Genomic DNA, 22,555 nt, shown 5'->3' with positions numbered 1-22,555 from the left:
AAAGAGAGAATATAAAATAGGAGATCTAGTCCATGTTCAGAATAGTAATAGATTGAACAGAGGAAAATTGGATGTGATTAGAACAGGACCATTCAAAATAAAGGAAAAAATATCTGATTTAATATATATTATTGGTGGAGGGTTTAAAAAGAATGAGGCAAACTTATTTCACGCCAGCAAGTTAGTGCCATATGCGGACATGAATTAGCCTTCGGTCTGGAAAGGGGGGGATGTAAGTTTGTATCTTCGCGCCAAACTTGGTCGCCTGAGTCACACAATTGGCACAACGTGGTAAGAGGCAACGTGGAGAGAGTGAGAGGCACAAGCTTCAGTAATAAAGTATTTATCACTTACCATTAAGGACAATTGTATTGATTCAGGTACAATATTATTAATTGTTTTTGAAATATGTTATTAGTCGTGAGCTAATCTGTAAATATGTTTATTGATTAAATACAGGTATATTTTCTGCATCAACACGTGTCTACGGTTAACCTAAAATTCCAAATCCTATATTGGCAAAATTTAAATTTGTGTCTTACATGTATCTCTTTCCACCTTTTGATACTGGGTTTATTGGTCCAATCAGATCAATGTGCCATAATTGCAAAATTTCTTTTGCTCTCCTATTTATCAATCTGGGATGCACTTCTCTACATGTTTTTGCTTCGACACAGCTCTCACATTGTATATTTATTTTATTCTGCTCCTTCATACCTATTACCAGGTTTTTATTTTTCATCTCTTCTATTATATTTTTATTTATGTGTCCCAGTCTTTGGTGCCAAATATCGTTTTCTTTTGTCATTGTCACTCCTTCTATATTTATTTTTATTGAATCCACGTAATATCCATTTCCTTTTCTGACTGCTCTCATCTGTACTTTGTCTTTTTCTGTAGAAATTTCAGCACCATGTTTGTTAAATTTCACAGTATATCCAAGATCTGTGAACTTTGCAACTGATAATAAATTAGCGTTTAGATCTGGTACAAATAGGACATTAGTAAGTCTTACTCTATTTTTAATTTCCTGTTGTTTGATTACAACGTCACCAATACCACTGGAGGTCAGCTTCCTTCCTTCTTTATCTGCTAGTGATATTTCCCTCACGTCATGTTCCAAACGATCAAACATTTTTGTGTCGTTAATCATATGACTCGTTGATCCAGAATCCAACAGCCATTCCACATTTTTAACACACACTTCTCCTATATCCTTTTTATTTCTCACTGTTATATTTGTTTGTATTCGGTCACTCACATTCATTACATTCTCTTCGCTTGTTCTCATCATCGCTTCTCCTCTTCCACGTCCATATCCATACCTTTCTTGATGACCTCTTCTTTGGAATCTGCGTCTTTGTCCTCTTCCCTGAGTAGGTTTACTGTTCCTTGTTTCCTTACACTCGTTTGATTTATGTCCATACCCTTGGCAATTGAAACATTTTACCTTCCCATAGCACTCGCTTGACATGTGGCCCTTTTTCCCACAATTGAAACAGTTTATCTCGTTTGTTTTTTCCTTTGCTCTTCTTATTCCTTCTTGATCTCTCTGGGTTCGCTCACCTCTTCTTCTTTCATTTCTCTCTTCTTCTTGTTTCAACGCATACCTAATTTCATTCAAAGTTACTTCTCTTTGATTTTCTAATATTCTAACATTTTGGTCGAATTCAATTCTCAAACCTCTCATCACATACATCTTTAATTCATATTCCTCTATGACTTTTCCCAATTGTGCGCATTTATTTGTTAACGCTTCAGCCCTGTTGATATATGTGTCCACATTTTCATCCTTCGTCATTTTTAAATTTGTTAGCTCACTTAGAGCTTTTACCTTTATAGATTCAGATTCTTCCGCCATGTTGTGTTTGATCAGATTCCATAATTTACCAGCATTCTTTTCTCTGGAATTTTTTCAACGCTCTGCTACCATCTGTGGTAGAGGAATGGGTGATAACCACGATTTCAGAATGTAATATGTGTGGAATAATATATATTTAAACTTATGGGTAACATGGCATACATACCGGCACACCGCGCACACGCCCGCTACGAACCTAACCTCTTTCCCGCGTCTCCCTCGCGCACGCGCGCTCACACACACAATACAAACAATCACCACTCACACCCTGAACGGTGGATCACTTAGCTCGTGGGTCGATGAAGAACGCAGCTAATTGCGCGTCAACGTGTGAACTGCAGGACACATGAACATCGACATTTCGAACGCACATTGCGGTCCACGAATACAATTCCTGGACCACGCCTGGCTGAGGGTCGTTTACGTAACAAAATACTGCTTGCGTTGCTCTTGTAAGTCCCCGCCGTCGCTTACCTCTCCATGTCGAATTGTGGAGGGCGCAAAGAGCGTTTCTGAGTTGGGTTGCAAAGATGCTACGTACGAGCGAACGATGGACGTTTCGTCGGCGTTTGACGCGGTTCTGTGAAAATTGCAAATTTTACATTGCGTCTAACAGTTTCGTGAGAAGAAGGAAATAGGAATGGGTATCACATTCGGACTTGCGTGAGTGTTTTGCGGCGTCGTGAGTCGTATTTTCAATACGACCGCCCGTGAACACCGCTCCGACGATCGAAATCTCTCTCTCCTCTCCCTGGAACGATTCGCATTGCGGAAGAAGCGTTTCACTCTCGAACGTTTTACGCGCTCCCGACGTCGTCTGAAATGATGCGTATACGAAAGGTATAAGAGTCTCAAGAGACTACAGTGAATGGACACTGTTCGGTCCCACACAGACCGAACGTGAGTTACGATAAACACGGTCGGCTGCGATAGCCAAAACACTTTAGGCGAAGCGACGGTCCCAAGATTTGGAGTGTCATCGGACAACACTTGGAGACCTCCGTGAACGAGCCCATTGAAAGGGCAATACACAAACATTTAATTTTCCAGACCATCTTTCCCATATCTCTCACACCTAATCCATTCAGATCATCTAAACACAATTCCACCAAATCGCATCCCCACTCCGACGACCAAATGCACCACCCATTAACCAATAGAAGAAGAGCCCGAGTTGACTTTATAGACGACACGACACCGAACCGCAGAAAGCTAAGATACCTCGAAGAAAACACAAATCGATCGCGTCTAGAAAACTCGTTGTACGCGTCATACCTCGCCAACTGACTGGTGAATGTTAAGTTAAAATATATTGAAGTGTTGTTCCAAAACGTCGAGTTTCATTTCAACTAGACGTAGCTACCCCGTAACTCCGTCAAGGCCCGAATATCGTCCGCGAGCAAGCGAAACGGGATTTACGACCCCGCGAAGTCCGACAGGCGGACTGACGACACTTTCGGACGCCTCAGACACAAATAAAGAAAGAGATACCGGACACCCGTGTAAAATCTGTGTGCGCAACTGTGGTGTGCAACGTAAGCCCCAGGGAGATATATAAAATAAAATACGTCTGTGCGTGGATGTGTCTCTTTACACATAATTGCGGCGGACGGTCGTCGTTGCCAGCGACTTCGACAAACATATTCTTAGAGTTCGCGAGACAGTGGTCTCTCGTTCTACGAACGCTTTGATGACTGATGGACATAGCAACATTTGGCATTGTGCGGGATGCGCACGCGTACTTGTATCGGGTCGAATAATTTCCCCGTCGTCGCGTGTCCTCGTTAATCCGTTGCGGATTCCATCGCCACGTTCGTTGAATTGAATGACGACCGAGATCTCGTGTCTCCTTGGTTTGATCGATGATATCGCGTCGTGCAGCGTTTCTGTGCCCCCGTGTGTCTAGTGTAGTAGAGAAACCCCACCGGGTGTTGATATATATATATATACTCCTCTATGGAGTGGCTTTCGAACATCGTTGTCACCACAACGTGTTGTCACGCAGAGCACGAGAAGGTGAAGGTGAAAACAAACCTTTGTCGGTCGCCCCATGTCTTTTTTTCTTCATTGTCGATCGCGAGACCGCGCGATCTGTCGGTCGTCCAGTCCCCGGAAGTTCTTTTCGACGGACGTTAAAGTTACCCGGCCGATCGTCTAGCGAGAGTTTCCGATCGACGAACAAAATGAAGAAATCTCTGTATGTATATATTATATAGAGAAAAGACACTTTGGTGTGGCGTATAAGACATATGGTTTTGTTTTATTTTTTTTGTGCTCCTCTGTACGTTCTCGCGTACTTTTAATGCTTTCGGTGAAATATACGAAACATTTTTTTTTCACGTTTGACGACCTCAGAGTAGGCGAGATTACCCGCTGAATTTAAGCATATTACTAAGCGGAGGAAAAGAAACTAACAAGGATTTCCTTAGTAGCGGCGAGCGAACAGGAATGAGCCCAGCACTGAATCCCGCGGTTCCGCCGTTGGGAAATGTAGTGTTTAGGATGGTCCATTTATCCCGTGACGTCGAACCGCGTCCAAGTCCATCTTCAATGGGGCCATTTACCCGTAGAGGGTGCCAGGCCCGTAGCGACCGGTACGCGTTTCGGGAGGACCTCTCCTTAGAGTCGGGTTGCTTGAGAGTGCAGCCCTAAGTGGGTGGTAAACTCCATCTAAGGCTAAATATGACCACGAGACCGATAGCGAACAAGTACCGTGAGGGAAAGTTGAAAAGAACTTTGAAGAGAGAGTTCAAGAGTACGTGAAACCGTTCAGGGGTAAACCTGAGAAACCCAAAAGATCGAATGGGGAGATTCATCGTCGACGAGGCTGGCTTCCGTTGGTGCGCAGATACCCCGTATGGGCCTTCGTGGTTTCCAGTGCGAGGGTACACCATCTTCGGCAAATGTTCCGGTCGCGTAGTCGTGCACTTCTCCCTTAGTAGAACGTCGCGACCCGTTGCGTGTCGGTCTACGGCCCGAGTTGTTGCCTGTCGTGTCGCTACGTGCGCACACGACAGACGCTCGATCGCCTGGCCGGCTGCGTGACGGTACTCTGACGGTATCGGGCCGCAACTAATCCATTCTCGAATGTGTGTGCGTCAGGCCCGCCGCAAGCTCGGTTAGTTTTACCCGAAGGTACGGACCTGCTGCCGGCTTCGGGCCTAACCAGCTGTTAGCAGGCGGTGTCCTCGGACTGGCCAAGCTTCGAATTACCGGTCAGCGACGCTACTGCTTTGGGTACTCTCAGGACCCGTCTTGAAACACGGACCAAGGAGTCTAACATGTGCGCGAGTCATTGGGACATGTAAACCTAAAGGTGCAATGAAAGTGAAGGTCGTACCTTTGCGTCGACCAAGGGAGGATGGGCCGCTTTACGATGCGGCCTCGCACTCCCGGGGCGTCTCGTTCTCATTGCGAGGAGAGGGGCACCCAGAGCGTACACGTTGGGACCCGAAAGATGGTGAACTATGCCTGGTCAGGACGAAGTCAGGGGAAACCCTGATGGAGGTCCGTAGCGATTCTGACGTGCAAATAGATCGTCGGAACTGGGTATAGGGGCGAAAGACTAATCGAACCATCTAGTAGCTGGTTCCCTCCGAAGTTTCCCTCAGGATAGCTGGCACTCGCTCGTTCTCTTTTGCTCGTTCGCGTTGGTTGCTTAAGACAGCAGGACGGTGGCCATGGAAGTCGGAATCCGCTAAGGAGTGTGTAACAACTCACCTGCCGAAGCAACTAGCCCTGAAAATGGATGGCGCTGAAGCGTCGCGCCTATACTCCGCCGTCAGCGGCAAGTGGGGTTGGACGTTTGCGCTGTTGCGTAAACGTCCTCCATGAAGCTCTGACGAGTAGGAGGGTCGCGGCGGTGTGCGCAGAAGGGTCTGGGCGTGAGCCTGCCTGGAGCCGCCGTCGGTGCAGATCTTGGTGGTAGTAGCAAATACTCCAGCGAGGCCCTGGAGGACTGACGTGGAGAAGGGTTTCGTGTGAACAGCCGTTGCACACGAGTCAGTCGATCCTAAGCCCTAAGAGAAATCCTATGTAGATGAGGTGTCCTAAGAGCAAATGTACAAACACAAAACACACACCCATCGGGCGAAAGGGAATCCGGTTTCTATTCCGGAACCCGGCAGCGGAACCGCATACCATTCGGGCCCTCGTAAGAGTGTTCTTCGGGGTAACCCAAAATGACCTGGAGACGCCGTCGGGAGATCCGGGGAGAGTTTTCTTTTCTGTATAAGCGTTCGAGTTCCCTGGAAACCTCTAGCAGGGAGATAGGGTTTGGAACGCGAAGAGCACCGCAGTTGCGGCGGTGTCCGGATCTTCCCCTCGGACCTTGAAAATCCAGGAGAGGGCCACGTGGAGGTGTCGCGCCGGTTCGTACCCATATCCGCAGCAGGTCTCCAAGGTAAAGAGCCTCTAGTCGATAGATTAATGTAGGTAAGGGAAGTCGGCAAATTGGATCCGTAACTTCGGAATAAGGATTGGCTCTGAGGAGCGGGGCGTGTCGGGCTTGGTCGGGAAGCGGGTCTGGCTGACGTGCCGGGCCTGGGCGAGGTGAACACATTGATGGGAATCCGAGCTCGGTCCCGTGTCTTGGCCTCCCGCGGATCTTCCTTGCTGCGAGGCTTCCGTCTAGAACGGTCGTCCTCTTCGGCCGCCATTCAACGCTCAGCTCAGAACTGGCACGGACTAGGGGAATCCGACTGTCTAATTAAAACAAAGCATAGCGATGGCCCCCACGGGTGTTGACGCAATGTGATTTCTGCCCCGTGCTCTGAATGTCAACGTGAAGAAATTCAAAAAAGCGCGGGTAAACGGCGGGAGTAACTATGACTCTCTTAAGGCGATCCAGGTCGTTCAATCGGCGCCGTCCTCCAGCTCAGCCGTCCACCTGTCTCCAGGTGGACGTTGCCCAGCTCCCACCTCGTGGAGGTGTGGAGGAATGGAAGCCACATTCCATCATGTGGCGCCGATTGGACGACCGGTTTCGCCCGCGGAGGGTCATAGTTAGCAAGCAGCCCCCTTCTCGTGGGTCCCGCTGTCTAGTACCTCCTTAGGGAGGGAAGCTAAGAGCTGCCTCTGCGATTCAGGGTCTTGTCGGGATGCCAGCCCGCCTGACCACATACCGTTGGCCCAAACAATAATATCAATGCCTCGGACATGGAGCAACCAGGTCTCGGGTGTTCCATGACGGATTTATCCGTTCGGCAGGAGACCACCGTTGACGACCAGGCTAATGTTAAAAGGTTAAGCGAGAAATCTATCATGATTACAGTACCTACACCGGAGGAGGGCGTGAATTGTATCTTATGCCAAGAAAAGAACCGAAATCTAATGTTCACAGACCTCAAAAACTTTGTTATACACTGCCAAAATGAACATTTGGTTGAGGAAATCAAGTGGAAGTGTGGGAGGTTTGAAAGGCTTTGGCCCGGCCTCCACAATTGGCGGTGCCACTTCCCAAGATGTAAAGGGGAAGTAAAACAAGTTAAGAGGTATGGTTGCGAAGAATGTGCAGAATCGTTCGACACATTGGTGGGACTCTCAATGCACGAAAGGCATATGCATCCCTCCGTCCGAAACCGAAAAAGACAAACGGCACATGAAAGGGAAAGGCTCCCAGCTGGTAGGAAAGCCACAGTGTGGACCGTAGAAGAAACAGCGCTGTTAGTCGAACTAGACGATAAGTACAAACATCTAAAACAACCTAACGTCGAAATTATAAAATATCTCCCCAATAAAACCCTGAGGCAAATCAGTGATAAGAGAAGACGACTACAGCCAGAAAGCAGAGAAACTATCATAATAAATAATAATGAGAATATGGGTTCCGATAGTTCCTCGAACGAAGAGCCACAAGAGCTATCTCGACCAGAATCGGGCACTGACACCTTAAATAATTCCAATCTCAGGGATATCAAAGAAGCGATATCCAGCAGACCCGAAAATCCTCCCGACGAGTGCAAAGATATATTCGACAAGATAGCAAACTTATGGGAGAAAATCGAGGAAATATCTGATGAATTAACATATGGCTACGAAATAGATAAATTTATCGGGGAGGTCCTGACGCCTTTTCTTGTACCAAAAAAAAAAAACAGGCAACAAAAATAACTAATACTAATAAAGACAGCATTTCCCGGAATAACTTACGCGCTAAAACAACCAATAAAAAACGAGATAAAAACTTTAAAGCTTGTAACGGTGGCGTCTCGCTTGCGTGGAGGCGCGAGCGAGGCGCGCGGTCCCTCCCCTGGATTCGCTCAGCGACCAGGGTTCGTCGGGGAGGGGGAAGGAAATGGTTTAATAAAGCAGACTGCGTTGGTGGTAAACAAACTAATTTATTATTAAATGAAACGCTAATTAATGCAAGAGAAAAGAATAAAAATAACAAACTAATTTACTATTTTAATGAAACGTTAATTAATGTGAAAGAAAGAGAAAAGATAAGGTATAGAAAAACGCGGAGCGGTCCGTTGGCTATCCGCCCGGATTTCCCGACGGTCCGGCGATGGGCTGGTGATGGCCGGTTGCCTCTCCCCTGGCCTATTAACAGTTTAATGACCGGCAATCAATGGACCGTAACGGTGGAGTCTGACGAGGGTAGCTTATCTCTAATTATCCTACTTAGCCTACGCGAAAAATAACCTATAGTAACCGCGGGACGCCGGCACGGTTTTCGATTTCGATAGTGTCCGCGGGAAATACGCGACACGGGCGAGACGTGATCGCTGGAACGGTGCCTGCCGTCGGACGCCCTCGGCGCGGTTCGGGTACGGTCGCGACGCATGTAGAGAACGCGGTGTGCGGGGAGCACGGGCGAGCCGTGCTCGCTAACGTGGTCCTGAATCGGGCGGTCTCGGCGCGATCCCGAGCTCTCCCGATCCTCGAGATGGTATTTCCACCGCGGCCCAGCGAACGATAGTGAATCGGTTTGTTTCCTGGTGGCTGGGCACGCGGGGCGCGGAGAGGAGAGGGTAAGGAATCCGCGGAACCCCCCACCCGTCGTCCCCGCCCGACCGCGGCTCGAGCACGTAGGCACAGACGTAAACCTAATGCCTACGGCCGGAAACCGGCGAGGGCGCTCGTCTCCGGTAGTATACCGAGAGGCGAGCTCCACACGCTGCTGCGGCCGATCGACGACTAACGTGCGGAGCGCGACGCTGGATCCCTGAGGGGAGAGCGGGACGCGGGAACAGGTCCGCGTGGTAGGGATGACGGTCCGGAGTGTCGTATCCTCGGTGCTCTGACAAGAGCAAGCCGGTGATCGACTGCCTCCCAGAATCCTGGTCGCGGTCTCGGTTTCGCGTAGGGGACGTAAACCCACTTACGCTCTGCCGATTCCAACGCCTCGTCGTATTCGCCCGATAGTATACCGCGGCTAGCACGAGTTGGCACGGCTGCGAGAGGATCTGGGCCCGGGTGTTCACCCGAGAGCGGCTCCAGACCAACTCCGGCTTCGGCTGGTTCCGTCGCGATCTTTATAGCCCGAACGCGGACCTCGTGTGCTCATTCGCGAATCTTCGGTACACTGCGATTGGTCCGCGCTCGGGCTGGATTCCGCGGATTGGTGCGCGGCTATCCCGCACCGGTGATTGGTGCGGGTTAAGGTACAGAACGACTCGCAACGAGACACATACGTCTCGTTGCAAGCTAAGAACAATAAAAATAACAGAAATAAAACAAAATATGCGCGCTGTCAAGAATGGTTTAAAAATTGCCCAAGAAATTTAGTGGACGCGGTAATCTCGGGGGATTTAGAGTGCACCATTAAACCACAAAAGCTACCTGATATAAATGCTATAAAAACACTATATGACAATCTATGGGGTGTAAAGGGCCCGGAAGAAATTAAAATTAAAACTGATGCAACAGCGGAAATTCCAACAGAACAAATAATAAGGAAAATAAAGAATGAAGAAATAATTGAAAGGATCGCAAAGATATCGAATAAGTCCGCTGCGGGACCAGATGATATAAAGGTAGCACACTTGAGAAGAAATTATATTGATAGTATTTTGGCAAAAATATATAATATATTATTAATTAAAAGATACATCCCAAGACCATGGTTACAGAACCGGACAATCTTAATTCCAAAATTAGGAAAAGACACAAAAGAGGCTAAAAACTGGCGACCTATAACCATCGGTTCACTACTGAGTCGAATATTTTCGGCACTTATTGACTCACGCCTGAGATCAAGTTTAAAAGACAATATACGTCAGAAAGGCTGCGTAGCCAGCAATTGGTGCCTGAGTAACATTACCATCCTTAAGCATGCCATTAATGAGATGAAAAGCAACGATGGGGGAGTAATGATATCGATTGATATTACCAAAGCCTTTGGTACGGTACCACACGCAGCAATATATGAAGCTCTAAGAGTCAAGGGCACTCCGGAACATGCAATAGAAATAGTAAGATCCATGTATTCAGACTGCACCACCACCATACGGGGAGCAGAAGATACCAGCATAAATATAAAGCTCGAAAGGGGAGTGAAACAGGGTGATCCCTTGTCTCCTTTCCTTTTCAACACAGTGATCGACCATATACTAGACAAGATACAGAATACCACTGAAGGAATCTCACTCCCCGGAGGCAATGTAGCAATCCTAGCGTTTGCGGATGATATTGTATTATTGGGGAAAAACGCTTCAGAAGCGCAGAAACAAGCGCATATTCTTGTCAAGAAACTGCAAGAATTGGGCATGTCCATCGCGCCCGACAAGTGCTCTTGCTTTCAGGTGATAGCGATCAACAGAAGCTGGTTTATAAAGAACCCCGAAATTAACATCGGTGGGGATCTAGTTCAATACATCGGACCGGAAGAAAGCTTTGCGTATCTAGATGCTAGGATGGGCGCATGGAGAGACACTTATCGTAAAATAACACTTACAGAAATCAATAGGGTAGTAAATAAAGTTAAAAGATTAAAACTTAAACCTATACAGAAAATAAAACTGATAGTGATGTATATTTTACCGAGATTTATCTATGAACTTACAACTTTCCCTCCTAGTAGTGGTACGTTAAAGATGATAGATTCCGACATTCGTGGCCATATCAAAGAAATCCTCCATCTCCCCGTTAGCACAGCTAACGGTCTCGTGTACGCGTCCAAAAGGGACGGAGGATTGGGTATTCCCAAAATGGAGAACATTATAAAGATAGCGGCCCTCAATGCAGGGCTTAAACTAAAGGCCATCATTAGGGCCCTTGCGAATGAAGAAAACTTCAACAAAGCCCTAAAGGAAACGGCCAATTCGCTCAGGATCAACTGGCCAGCGGACGAGGTTGAACTTGCACATGCGAAAATAAGACTCAAAAGAAAGGCCTCGTTGGAATGGGGAAAACTTAAGTCCCAAGGACACGGGGTGAAAGAATTTCAAAATAACCCCGTAAGTAACACATGGCTTTATCGTCCAGAATATCTCCAGCCTTCGCGATTCAATGACGCGCTGAGGCTGAGAACGAATACAATCGGTACCAAGGTCGCCTTAAGCCGTTCAAAAAAGATTTCGGATGTAGGCTGCCGTAAGTGTAGATGCCAACCGGAATCAATGGGACATATCCTAGGCCTGTGCATAGCCACAAAGCCGTTAAGAATAAAACGCCATGATGAAATAAAAAATCTCTTAGCCGATAGAATTAGTAAGAGGGCAAACGTTTTGGTTGAACCCTCGTATGATATGCAGTCAGGTAGCCTCAAACCAGACCTCGTAATAATACACGAGGAACGGCTTACTATCCGCTATGAACACACGGAGTACCTAAAGACGGCATACGAAGAAAAATAAAAAAATATAATCGGCTAACAGAATTTTTAAAAAATAGATTTAAAAAGAATAAAGTAGGGAAAGTCATACCAATCGTAATAGGTTGTAGAGGCGCGGTACCGGACTATACTATTGTGACGGGTATCCGTCGGTGTGGAGGGAGTGCCGACTCAGCCGGCTGCCAGGGGTCGGTAGCGCCTCGAGGAGGAATGACTTGTAGAGTTGTTTTCGGGTAAAATATTCGTTTATTGTCCGTATGTTCGTTATTTACAGTGGCTCGATGGCGGCGGTATCGCGGTGTTATCGCGGCGGATCGGTAGCGTGGCGGATCGGTAGCGCGGCGGATCGGTAGCGCGGCGGCGCGGTATCGCGGCGGCGCGGTATCGCGGCGGCGCGGTATCGCCTCGGCGCGGTATCGCCTCGGCGTCGGTATCGCCTCGGCGCGGTATCGCCTCGGCGTCGGGGAATCGGTCAGGGGTTTGCAGGACGGTCCCGCGGGCTTGCGCCCCTCGGGGGAGGGATTCCGGCCCGTTTGCACGGTGTCGGCTCGGACGATTTTCCCGTAGGCTTGCGCCCCTCGGGGGAGGGATTCCGGCCCGTTTGCACGGTGCCGGCTCGGACGATTTTCCCGTAGGCTTGCGCCCCTCGGGGGAGGGATTCCGGCCCGTTTGCACGGTGCCGGCTCGGATAGAGTTCCCGTAGGCTTGCGCCCCTCGGGGGAGGGATTCCTGCCCGTTTGCACGGTGCAGGCTCGGATACGGGAACGAGGGTGTTCGGCGGGAACGGTGGTTACGGCAGGAACGGGGTACGGTCGGGTTGGAGGTACAGCGGAGGGCTTACTTGGCGGTAACTCTCGGTCTCGCATGCCTGGCCTCAACTGCCCCGATTCCTACTTCTCGCGGCCTACTTATCCTTCCCACCGCTCACTTCCACTCGCGAGCAGCCGGCTCGTCGCGGCGGCCACCTCGCGGCCGCGACGGGAGGCTGTGCTCGGCCGCGGTCTCGGCGCTCTCGCTGGGAGTGGGGCGGTGGGAGGCGCGGTGTTAGGCGGGGAAGTCGCGGGCCTTCTATATACCCGTTACATCCCCCTCCTACTTCGGGGCGCGAGACTTCCTCGCCGGTACTATTTACATTTTTATTTCTCTTTTTTTTTTTTTCCGGTTTCCAAGCTAACGGTTATTGGCTTATATACTAACGGCTTATATCCTAACGGTTGTCGGCTTACATACTAACGGCTTATATCCTAACGGTTGTCGGCTTACATACTAACGGTTGTCGGTTTACCTACTAACGGCTTATATCCTACTGCTTATATTCTAATTGTACAACTTATCTCTACGGTTACAACTTATACCTATCGCTATGTACAACCTATACTCTACAACTTATACCTATCGCTATGTACAACCTATACTCTACAACTTATACCTATCGCTATGTACAACCTACGCTCTACGACTTATACCTACGGTTCCCGGTCTACGTGCGACCTATGGGGTGGGTCCGGGAGGCTGGTTGGCTGGCCATTTGAAGGTCATATTCAATATCCCTCCGCGGGATAGACGGAGGTAGACCCACCCTCCTGGGATCGGCAGGCGGTGACGCTCTCCCGGCGGTAGCTGGTCCAGGCGGATATTAAAACTATTTGGCCGGCCCGCGTCCTCCATGACCGAGGCTGGCAGTCGTCGGCCCTCTGGTCGGTCGCCTTCGGTTGGCCGCACTCCTTGTATTCCCTGCTGGGCCGTCGTTCCCCACTGCTCGGCTGGTGGTCTGCCTGGCTGTTCTCTTACTGGCCCGGCCGGTGGGGCTGTTGTCCCCGTTGTCCCACCCGGTGGCGCTGCCGTTCCGGTCAGCGGTGGTGGTACGGCCGGAGGTTCTGGCGCGGTTACCGTGTATTGCGCCAGCAGTTCCTCCAACTCCCGGAGGGTGTCGTCTGTGTCGCTGGCCCCCGCCGGTCCTGCCACGTGGTGGCTGGCGGTACCCGTGGTGTTGGTGGCCGTTGGCGGTGCCCCTCCGGTCGCTGTCCAGGCTGCCTCCTTCGGCCCGGTTCGGCTGCTTCCTGGGGCGCCCTCGGCGGCGCTGGTGGCTTGGTGTCCTGGCCCCTTCCGCTTCTCTGTCATGGCCATCATCTCGCCCGGTGTTCTTGGCGGCGGCCTCATCCGCGGCGGTGGTCCTCGCCGTACCGGTGGCCCTGCGGCTGGTGTTCGTCGGTTTGACGGGTTCGGCCATCTTACTGTCCCGTCTCTCAGCCTTTGCCGGATTCGGGCTTCCGTTGGTCGGCTGCTCTCCTCTCTTCGCAGTTGGACTGCTCCTTCCCTGCACGCTGCTGTCGGCTTGTCCTTTTGCTTCGGCATCTCGTTGCAGACTGACTGCTCCGCTCGCTTCTCCGCGACTTAATATTTCCTCCCGGAAATCCCCCTCCAGGTCGCACGGTTTAAGATCCTGGATGTGGGCTCGGTGGCGTGTCCCTCTACCGGCTTGGACTACGACTACCGTTGGGCCGAGGATTGCGCGGACGCGATACGGGCCGGAGAATTTTGGCGCGAGTTTCGCGCAGAAGCCGTCTGCTGCTGTCGACAGAGGGTGCTCTCGTCGCATTACTGCGTCGCCGATTTGTGGCGCCCATTTTCGTCGGTGCCGGTTGTAGTTTTTACGTTGTGTTTCGGTCGCCTGTGCCTGCGCCGTTCGTGCCATTTTTCGACCTTCATGTAATCGCTCTATGGTGTCGACTCGTGTTTGGAGGTCTGTGTTGGTGGTGTTTTCCCGGTACGTTTCGGTGGGAGGGCGGTCTGTTCCCTCGATCGGTAATTCCCGGCCGTACGTTAGGTACGCTGGTGTTAATCCGGTTGCTTCGTGTCGGGCCGTGTTGTATGCGAACACTGCGGTTGCTAGGCTGCGATCCCAGGCTCGGTGATTGCCGTCTGTGGTTTGGGCTATTATTGTTTTTACTACCCGGTTTGTCCGCTCTACCGGGTTACACTGTGGTGTATACGGCGGCGTTTTCTTATGTTCCACTCCATATTGTTGGAGGAGTTTACGGAACTCATGGCTTTCGAATTGCCGTCCGTTGTCCGTTATGACTACCCGGGGGCATCCATGTCTGAGGAATATGAGTTCCTCGAGTGCTCTGGTGACTGCTGGGGCGGTTGCCTGTCGGAGTGGCCTTGCTTCGGTCCACTTCGAGAATTTATCCTGTAGCATGATGATCGTGCTGTATCCCTGGCTGGTTCGGGGGAGCGGGCCTACCAGGTCAGCTGTTATAACATCCCCCGGGGCTATTGCCGGGGTGGAGAACATTTCCCCGGCTGGTGCCTGTTGCAGTGCCTTGTATTTTAGGCAGCTGAGGCAGCGACGGACGTATGCTGCTGCGTCGCGTCTCATCCCTGGCCAGAAGTATCGCTGGCCGAGTCTGGCCAGTGTTTTTGCCCTTCCGAGGTGTCCTGCCTTGGGATCGTCATGCATTTTCTTTAGTATTCCGTTCCTTTCGGCTGCCGGGATGCAGCGCTTCCACTCCCATTCGGTGCTTAGTCCCGCATTGTCCGGTATGTGGCGGTACAGGTTTTCCTGGTGTATCCTATATTCTGGGAGTTTCTTGGGATCTTCCCTTACGGTGGCTTTTACCCTTTCGTACCACGGCAGTTTGGGTGGTTCGAGTGTGCTCGCCACTTCTGGTTGGCGGGAGAGAGCATCGGCCACCAAGTTCTGCTCTCCCTTGCGGTAACGGATGTCGAAATCGTATTGCTGCAGTTCAAGGCCCCAGCGGGCTAGTCTTCCTGATGGGTTATCCATCTGCTGCAGCCATTTGAGTGCCTGGTGATCGGTGATGACCGTGAATTTGTACCCTTCCAGGTATGGTCTCATTTTCCGTATGCCCCATACTACGGCAAGACACTCCTGTTCGGTGACCGAGTAGTTTCTTTCGGCCTTATTTAGTGTCCTGCTCGCATACGCGATCACCCGTTCCTCTTCGTTTACCTCTTGGGTGAGGACTACTCCTAGGCCATTCTGGCTTGCGTCGGTTTGTAGGCAGAACGGTTGATTGAAGTCCGGACAAGCTAGGACCGGTGCGGTGGCTAGTTGCGTTCTCAAGGTTTCGAACGCCTGGTTCTCGGTTTCTCCCCAGTGCCATTTCTGACGCTTCTGTAGTAAACGGTGTAGTGGTTCGGCCGTGTCTGCGAAGCGTGGCACGAATCGTCGGTACCAGGAGACCATCCCCAGGAATCTCCGTAGTCCTTTGATGTTTGTTGGGGCTGGTACGCTTCGGATAGCTTCCACCTTGTCCGGATCGGTTCTGACCCCTTCTCGTGTGACCAGGTGTCCGAGGTAGCGGAGCTCAGTGCGGCAAAACCGGCATTTCTCTGCGTTTACTCGCAGGTTTGCTTGCTGTAGGCGTTGCAGTACCTCTCGTAGGTTTGCCAGGTGTTCCTCGAATGTAGCCCCGAGTACTATGATGTCATCGAGGTATGCAAACGCCCGAGGCTCGAGTTGTGGGCCGATTACTGTGTCCAGTAGCCGTTGAAATGTTGCTGGCGCTGAGTGTAGCCCGAATGGCATTACTTTAAATTGGAACAGCCCGCGCCCGGGAACGGTGAATGCGGTGACCGGTCTGCTCTGTTTTGCCAGTGGTACCTGCCAGTATCCGTTTGCTAAATCGATAGTTGACAGGTATTTTGCCCCCCTGAGTTTTTCTAGTGTCGCCTGGACTTGCGGTAGAGGGTATGCATCTTTCTCCGTTACGTTGTTTACCCGTCGGAAGTCGATGCAGAAGCGGGGTTTTCCGTTAGCTTTACGGACGATGACGATGGGTGAGCTCCAGGGGCTGGCCGATGGTTCGATAATCCCCTCTTGGAGCATTCGGTCTACTTCCTCGTTGATGATTGCCTGGGTCGCCGGGTTTCGTGGTGTGTATCGTTGTTTCACCGGTTCGGCGTTGCCTGTGCGTATGTGGTGTTCGATGAGGTGTGTTGTGCCCGTTATTCTCTCGAACCGTGGTAGCTCCTCGTCTAGGAGTTCTAGGAGTCGGTCCTCCTCCTCCTCTGTGCATTCTGTGAGGCCCTGCTTGTCCTCCAGCGTATCATTTTCCTCCCACGGTTCGAAGGTCCAGCGGTGTGGCCCGAGGGTGATTGTAACTCCTAGCGTGTGGAGTGCATCTACCCCCAGAATGACTGCCTGTGAGAGTGTCGGCAGGATCGCGCAGGCTAGTTGGATTTCTTTCTCGCAGATTATTGCCGGTATCTCCATTTCTCCTTCTAGCCTCGCGGATGAACCGTCGGCGACCCGGACTGACGGGTTCCCTTGTTTGACGTGGGCTCCTTGCTTTTGGCACCAGTCGGCTACATCCTGCCGAATGTAGGTGCGTGTGGCCCCTGTGTCTACTAGTGCCGGGAACCGCCGTCCGTAGGTTTCCAGCCTGATGAAGAGCCGGTTATCGGGGTGTGTCCCCTCGGAGGCGTTGGCCGGGTGTTCGATCGGTCGGTGCCTCTTCCGCCGATCCAGTTGGCGTTTCCCGCCACGGGATTGCATGTGCATTGGGCGGTGGTTCGTCCTTCGGTTCCGCAATATGAGCAGAAGAGCCGGGGCGAACGTTGGCATTCTTGCCGGTGGTGGCCTCGTTGCCCGCATCTCCAACAGCAGGTTTCCCTGTTGTAGGCGGCTAGGCTATTTATGCGTGGGCCCTGGTATACCTGGTTCTGGTTTTCTACCGGTGCCTTTCGGCGTTTCTCTCGTTCCAGGAGCTCTTCGTACTCGTCCGTATGGCTTAGGAGTTCTGCCATGTCCCGGACCTCGGTTTGCCTGAAGTACCGTTGGTACTCTACCCGGAGATTGACGTAGAGTCTCTCCAGTTTCTCTTCCGTCGAGAAGCCTCCATGGCGTCTCATCATCGTTTGCATCTCCGTTATGTAGTCTCTCGCCCGTTCTCCTGGTTTCTGCAGGCGATCGCGTATAGCCTCTTCGAGGTCTCTTCGACGGTTTCGCGGGAGGTATTGTGCCTCGAAGGCCTTCTGGAAGTCGTTCCATGTGCTCCAATCTTCCTGCTCGTTGTGGAGCCATTGTAGAGCAGGTCCCCGGAATATTTCCGAGAGGCACCCCAGGATTTGTTCCGGTGCGACCTTGTAGCTCCTTTCCAGGTCTCTCAGTCGGTCCAGGAAATCTTCTGCGTTTTTCCCGTCGAAGTGGGTGCCCCACCGGCGGATCTGTTCCATCGCGCTCGGTAGTTCCTCTTTGCTCGGTGGATCCTCCTTCATAGTTTTTATTTTTCCAGCTATACGTTTCCTTAATTCGTCCAACGTGCCTGTTGTTGGTAATCCTCGTTGGCTGGCTTCGTAAATCGCTTCGTTTTTTCTCAGCGCATATATCCACCCGGTCGGTTGGCTCATCTGCCTTTTCCTCTACTTGATCCTTCCTCGAGGTTCCTCCTTATTTCGACTGTTCGGGCGCCATTTGTGACGGGTATCCGTCGGTGTGGAGGGAGTGCCGACTCAGCCGGCTGCCAGGGGTCGGTAGCGCCTCGAGGAGGAATGACTTGTAGAGTTGTTTTCGGGTAAAATATTCGTTTATTGTCCGTATGTTCGTTATTTACAGTGGCTCGATGGCGGCGGTATCGCGGTGTTATCGCGGCGGATCGGTAGCGTGGCGGATCGGTAGCGCGGCGGATCGGTAGCGCGGCGGCGCGGTATCGCGGCGGCGCGGTATCGCGGCGGCGCGGTATCGCCTCGGCGCGGTATCGCCTCGGCGTCGGTATCGCCTCGGCGCGGTATCGCCTCGGCGTCGGGGAATCGGTCAGGGGTTTGCAGGACGGTCCCGCGGGCTTGCGCCCCTCGGGGGAGGGATTCCGGCCCGTTTGCACGGTGTCGGCTCGGACGATTTTCCCGTAGGCTTGCGCCCCTCGGGGGAGGGATTCCGGCCCGTTTGCACGGTGCCGGCTCGGACGATTTTCCCGTAGGTTGCGCCCCTCGGGGGAGGGATTCCGGCCCGTTTGCACGGTGCCGGCTCGGATAGAGTTCCCGTAGGCTTGCGCCCCTCGGGGGAGGGATTCCTGCCCGTTTGCACGGTGCAGGCTCGGATACGGGAACGAGGGTGTTCGGCGGGAACGGTGGTTACGGCAGGAACGGGGTACGGTCGGGTTGGAGGTACAGCGGAGGGCTTACTTGGCGGTAACTCTCGGTCTCGCATGCCTGGCCTCAACTGCCCCGATTCCTACTTCTCGCGGCCTACTTATCCTTCCCACCGCTCACTTCCACTCGCGAGCAGCCGGCTCGTCGCGGCGGCCACCTCGCGGCCGCGACGGGAGGCTGTGCTCGGCCGCGGTCTCGGCGCTCTCGCTGGGAGTGGGGCGGTGGGAGGCGCGGTGTTAGGCGGGGAAGTCGCGGGCCTTCTATATACCCGTTACACTATTAAGCTTCTAAAGGAGCTAAAAATAACAAAAAAGACACCATCACCATGTCTATGATGGCACTCAGAGCGTCAATCGAGATCGCCAATATATTTATAGATTACGGTATAAATGCGTAAAATAATATAAAAAATATATATATAAATATAAATTAAACCAATCGTAACAATAACTGGAGAGATAATAATAATCATTCGCGGCCTTCGACATATTTAGAATAAACTGAAAGTATTTTATTTTATTTTACTTTATTTTATCAATTGACTAAAGTGTAAATATAAATTTTATTAATTGACTAAGTATAAATATTTTATTATTGTAGATTATGAACGTATACATGACAAGAACGTGTACATTGACATGCAAAATATTATGACACGACTAATTGAAAATAGATTTGTAATGCTCGGCGGTGCGAGAGAATCGTGCCGGCACAGTCGGTCGCCCGGGTTCCTGATCCGCGAATGAGTAAGGCGTGTTTCGGCTGAGTAAACTGTGTATTTCCTTATCGTCTACGTATTTACAGTCCCCACGCTAGGGGTGACGCGCGGTGGACGCGTCTTACGGGCTAACGGCGGTGTAACGGACACGGCGTGCGCGCTGCACGGTGACGGCGGAGGCGTCTCGGTGCCTACGGCTTAAACTACGGCTTATGGCTAGGCTTATCGGCTACGGGGACAATACAACGGCGACGGTGCATTTACGGCTATGCTACGCTTACTCGCTACGGCTTATCCGCTACGGGGACAATACAACGGCGACGGTACATTTACGGCTAGGCTACGCTTACTGGCTACGGCTTATAGACTACGGTGTGCTCGCTGGCACGGCGGACGCGCCGGTCGGTCGGGTGCGCCGATGGGAGCGCCGGGCATCGGGAGGGCACTTGCCCGAGGACGGGAGTGGGGGCGGCGGCGTCGCGACACCCCGGGGCCTCAACGGCCTGCGCTAGGGTTCGTGCCTAGATACTCCTTGTGTCCGGTGCTCCTGTTAACACTCCGCGCACCGGACAGAGTGGGAGGGTCGCCATTCTCGCACTCCGTAAACGGAGGGTTGACGGGGAGCGGACTATGCGCAACGGGAGCGGCACTCGCCGCGGTCACCGTTGGACCCGTTGGAGGAGAGAGAGGGAGAAGGCGCAGTCTCGAGGTTGGAGCGTGCTGGTCGTTCATGTATTCCACTACTGTACCATGTAGCTCGTCACCCGGACTGCCTTTCACCGTGCCCGGCGGCGGTACTTATCCCCGTGGCTGCTCCTCTTCACTCGCGAGAGCGCGCCTTCGCGGCGTTGGCCCTCTCGCGGTCGCGGTCCGTACTGGCGCGGCGCGCCTACGGTGTGATCGGCCACGGCGGTCTCCGCCGGTGCGCGGGCAGGGGAAGGCTTGCGTCGAGGGCAGGATCGTTACAGATTTGCTATGCAATTCAAAGTTTTATATTTTCTTTTAATTGAATCCAACAAGGGGAAAAAACCTTGGAAGAATGTCTCACAGTTTGCGCTGTAAAGACATAGAAATCTAGCCAAATTCCTCGTCATCTAATTAGTGACGCGCATGAATGGATTGACGAGATTCCCTCTGTCCCTATCTACTGGGTCTTATAAGCGTCAGGGACTTATATCATGGTATAACTCTGACGCACCAACCCCTCCTTCACGTGGTAGGACCTGGACACCTTCGGGTGACTAACGGAGCTCTGGTAAGAGAGTTCCTGCGTGAGTTCTCGCTCTGCGACGACCGCGGCTCTCGTAAAGAGAGTTCTTGCGGAGTTGTCGCTTTGCGAGGACCGCGGCTCTCAGAGAGCTCTGCGTGAGTTGTCGCTCTGCGACAACCGCGGCTCTCTCATAAAGAGAGTTCTTGCGGAGTCATCGCTTTGCGATGACCGCGGCTCTCAGGGAGCCCATGCGTGTGTTATCGCTGGCGATAACCGCGGCTGTTAACCACAGGTTAGTTGGTGGTATGCGACCTGCGACTGTATCGTTTCTGTTACATCCTTCTTTGTTTTCCGATGTGTAATGTATATGTATTGTAATTGATAAGTTTCAAATTGTTGATGTTTGTTGCGATCGCGAGAATTATAATATTAAGGAATTTAAAGATATGTAAGGCTGTTTCGGGCATGGCGAGAGACAAATGGATTATTTCCGTCTATGCTATTTGGTGAGTGCCAACGTTCAATGGTATAGCCCAACGTGCGCAAACAACAACAGGTGTTGTTTGTGGCCGTCAAGCCATACACGTGCTAGTGTCGACACAGGGTCGACTTGAGGCCGTTCTAGACCATTCAGGAGATAGGCTCCTGAGATTAATAAGGTCAAAACGTGTGCGGGAAGAAAAGGTCTTCCCGGGACGCGTAGGCTACCGGCAATAAACCAGCAGCGTTGGCCTTACAAAGCAAATACGAGGGCCCCTCCCTTTTCGGAGGGGACCGGATCCTGGAGAGGGGAGCGACTAAATTTGGCAAAATGCACGATTTCGAGCAGTCTGGTCTGAGCGCCTTTTCCCGAGCAGTCCCGTATAGAACAATTACTAAATAAAGAGTTCCTGCGTTTCTCAGGAGTTTTCTTTCGACCCCCCTCTTGTTTTGATCACTTTACAGCGGCTCTCACCCGGAAGACTCCCCTCTGCCGCGACGACCCACCGGATACATCTGGTGGTATGTTGCAGAACGGGAGAAACGGGGGGCTTACCTTAACCGGTCGGCCCAACGGGGAGGCGAACCTCCTGAACAAACCCTTAACATCTAAGCTGAAGAACGCGGTGAGAGAAGTCCCGTGTTTTACACGGGCGGTCGGTGGGTCCACCGGCCATTAGCGTCTAACCTCAGGACACCTGGCGAAATCTTGAGCGAAATAGCCTTCTCCCCGGAAAGGGCGACACCCGGGGAGCGACTGGTTTTCGTCCCTACTCGTGGGAACAAATATGGTATCCAGAAAACAAAACACAAAACGGAAGAAGGATGAATGGAAGGGAGTAAAGGAAGAAGGAGGAAAAGCGGAGACAAAAAAGCAAGTCCAGGACTTAATACAATTGAACTCGGAGTCTGACAGAAACACAAGCTCCGACACGGAATCCGATATAGGCTCAGTACACTCTCGAGCAGGTCGGCAAAAACCGAAAGGCAATAACCGGAACAATGATCAACGATCCAGCGACACGGACACGCCGCTCTCGAACAAGAAAATTCCGAAAACCGACCCCAAAGTCATTGATGAGGACGACTCAACACAAGACTCAATCATGACAAACAGCAGCATGGACTCTGACTCTGACCAGAGCCCATGCGAAAAACTCCGTACGCTCTTTGTCAAAATAGGCCTGACAAAAGAGCAACAAAACGAGGCCAACAAAATAATCTAACCCAAAACAAAGCAATCATCCAGGACCGAATGGAAATGGAAAAACTCAAAAAGGAAATGGCAACTACAAGAGAGGAATTACAAGATAAATTTAACAGGCTATCTGAGAAATTAGATAGCCTGATGGCGACAAAACAACACACTTGCCAAAACATCCAAGCAACTAA

The 22,555-nt window shown here is 51.4% G+C and overlaps 1 long non-coding RNA gene and 1 other non-coding gene across 2 annotated transcripts; one reads left to right on the top strand and one right to left on the bottom strand.

Annotated features, from left to right (window-relative positions):
• The first annotated feature begins 2,125 nt into the window (after nucleotides 1-2,125).
• Nucleotides 2,126-2,280, top strand: LOC143363576 (5.8S ribosomal RNA). The gene has a single exon (XR_013083853.1). It is a non-coding gene; the product is annotated as a 5.8S ribosomal RNA (ribosomal RNA).
• Nucleotides 2,281-5,680: 3,400 nt separating this feature from the next.
• LOC143363575 (uncharacterized) lies at nucleotides 5,681-20,622 on the bottom strand. The gene is made up of 2 exons (XR_013083852.1): nucleotides 20,540-20,622; nucleotides 5,681-6,693 (listed from the first exon to the last, which is right to left on the bottom strand). It is a non-coding gene; the product is annotated as an uncharacterized LOC143363575 (long non-coding RNA).
• Between the last annotated feature and the right edge of the window lie 1,933 nt (nucleotides 20,623-22,555).

This window comes from Halictus rubicundus, unplaced genomic scaffold (genome assembly GCF_050948215.1).
Source record: "Halictus rubicundus isolate RS-2024b unplaced genomic scaffold, iyHalRubi1_principal scaffold0059, whole genome shotgun sequence".
Lineage (NCBI taxonomy): Eukaryota > Metazoa > Arthropoda > Insecta > Hymenoptera > Halictidae > Halictus > Halictus rubicundus.
This window is presented reverse-complemented; position numbering and strand designations above follow the sequence as displayed.